This window comes from Galeopterus variegatus, unplaced genomic scaffold (assembly GCF_000696425.1).
Source record: "Galeopterus variegatus unplaced genomic scaffold, G_variegatus-3.0.2 Scaffold1369, whole genome shotgun sequence".
Classification (NCBI taxonomy): Eukaryota; Metazoa; Chordata; class Mammalia; order Dermoptera; family Cynocephalidae; genus Galeopterus; species Galeopterus variegatus.
The window spans coordinates 215,727-218,133 of record NW_007727480.1 but is presented as its reverse complement, the minus strand read 5'-3'; positions in this window follow the sequence as shown (position 1 = coordinate 218,133).

Below are 2,407 nucleotides of genomic sequence, written 5' to 3'. Positions count from 1 at the left end.
TGTCCTTCCTGGGGGTTAGGGGGATAGATCCTGGTTTATCCAAACCCATTGCCCTGCCTCCTGCTGTGAGAGCAGATGGGTCTGGCTATGCCAGGAGAAAGGCTCACGAGGGGAGGGAGGATGGAACCGCTGCTCCTGGATGCAAAGTCTGCATACCCCCAGCACTGCGGCCAGTGCTTAGCATGTTGCCCCCCAGGACAGCAGTTGGTGGTACTGGGGCCCTGGGGTTCAAGCTCAAAGGCACAAGCTTTGATGTCATTGGAAGGATGATGTGCACATGGTGGACGGCTGAGGATGGTTCAAGGGGACACCAGAGTGTTCCACAGCGCCAAGGTCCAGGAGCTTCCTGGGTGTGGGGCCTGCATGCCCCACATCTTATGTCTCCACATGGGTTCTCAGGAGCTGCCATAGAAGGAACTTGGCCAAGTCCTAGAGAAAAACAGCCAAACGTCAAATTCTCTTGAAGTAGGCTGACTGTGTCCAGGAGTGGAGTCCAGAATAGAGCCGCATTATCATTTTTAAAAATGAATACAGGTCTCTGTAATCTCTGTCTTGAAGGAACATAAATATCAACCTTGGGTTTTTCTTGCCTCAGCAGGGCTGTTTTTCCCACGTCCGTGCCCTACTCTGCCTCCGGTGTGGTCTTCCAGGGGTGGACACATTCTGGGGTCTGCCCAGATCACAGGCCCTGAGTCCCTGAGAGCAGTGTCCCCTGCCCAGGGCTGGGCAGGGCAAGGGCAGCCACTCACACCTGATTGGATCAGAGGTGTCAGCCCTGCCCAAGCTAGACCAAGGGGCCTAGCTGGGTTCCAAAACCACTGTGGAGCTCCGCCTGGGCTGACACCCAAGTGGGGCTCTCCGCAAGGGACATAGCAGAGGGTACTGAGCTACAGAGGAAACACAGAGGGGCCCCAGAGAGAGGCAGAGAGCAGGCGGGCCCCAAGAGCCTCCCAGTTCTCAGTGCCTGCCCCTCTCAAGTCCAGGACGTCTTGAGCTCCATGAGATCATCTGGTGTTGTTCTCGTAAAGTCACTTTTTGACTTAAACTGGCTTCAGTGACTCCCATTACTTGCAACTAAAAGAGCCTTTTTACTAAGGCATTCTTGTCCCTCCCCGCACCCCAGCCCTGCCGCTCCCCCTCCCTGCCACTGGGAACCGCAGGGTCCATCTGAGCTCTCAGGTGCCTTCTGTCCTGGAAGTCACACCCTCCTTCAGCCCATGTGATTTGCTCAGGAAAAGGATGTGGCCATCACAACTCCTTCTGCAGGCTCATTCATGGCTGAGAGCCACCCACCCTGATTCCTGCTTGAGAACATAAGGTTTTCACCTAAAAAAAGGTCTTCTAGCCTTTGATATGTGTGAGGCTTGAGGGGACAAGAGCTGGCCTTACACTGCCTTACAATGCTGGCACCATTTAGCTATCGATTTAGATAATCTTCAAAGAACCCTATGAGGCTGGGGCCACTACTGTATAAGAGAAAACCAAAACACAGAGAGGTTAAGTGACTCATCCCAATTCACACAGTTGTAAGAGCTGGGATTCTGCACACGCAGAGCATGCTCCTGACCACTTCGGTCAACCTCCGAATTTGTAAAAATTTTACTTTTTCCAGTGAAGCCAGAAAATTAAGAACAAAAGAGAGAGAGATTCCATGACCTGGACTGGTTGAGTCTCAGCTCCCTTCTCAGCAGCCCCTCTTGCTAGAAAAACCATTTGAGGGGCCCATGTATTCCGGGCACTGTTGCCGTTGGGAATCCCTGCTGGGCCTGCTCCTAGGCAGACTGGCACACACCTGAAGGCTAGGTGCGCTGACCCCTGCCCCTGCCAGGCTGCACCCAGGCAAGGGGGATGCTGAGTCAGGTCTGGCAGTGTTGGGATGGTGCCTCCTCCCCTCCCACAGGCCTGCCCAGGACAGAGTCCACAGACAGTGAGCAAAGGCAAAGCAGACTTACCTCATCTCGTCGTCTTCAACTTGCCAGGACCAACCTCATGTGCCTCCACTGTCCTTGTGGCCCTTAATAACTGAGCCCTATTAATATCATCAGTTCATCGATAAGCACCTGCTATGGGACAAGCAATGAGGCAACCTGTCCCTCTTCCCATCAGGGGCTACCAGCCTTAACTCTGGAGAGGCCACCCGACCTTACTGTGCCCGGTGCACTTATCCGTGAAATGGCAATGGTAACACTAACCTTGTGGGCTGACCGTAGGCATTAGACGTGCTAACCTCTGTGAAGTTCCCAAGCAGCGAGACAGTGCAGTGCAGAGTCTCAGGAAGCTCTTTCTACTCAATCAAGAGGCCAGGCGCTAGGTCTTCCTAAATAAAGCAGCCACTGAGGGATAGGTCCCGCAGTGTCCTCTGCCAGGGCCACCCACCCTGACTCCCTGCTACCCCCACTGTTGCCCC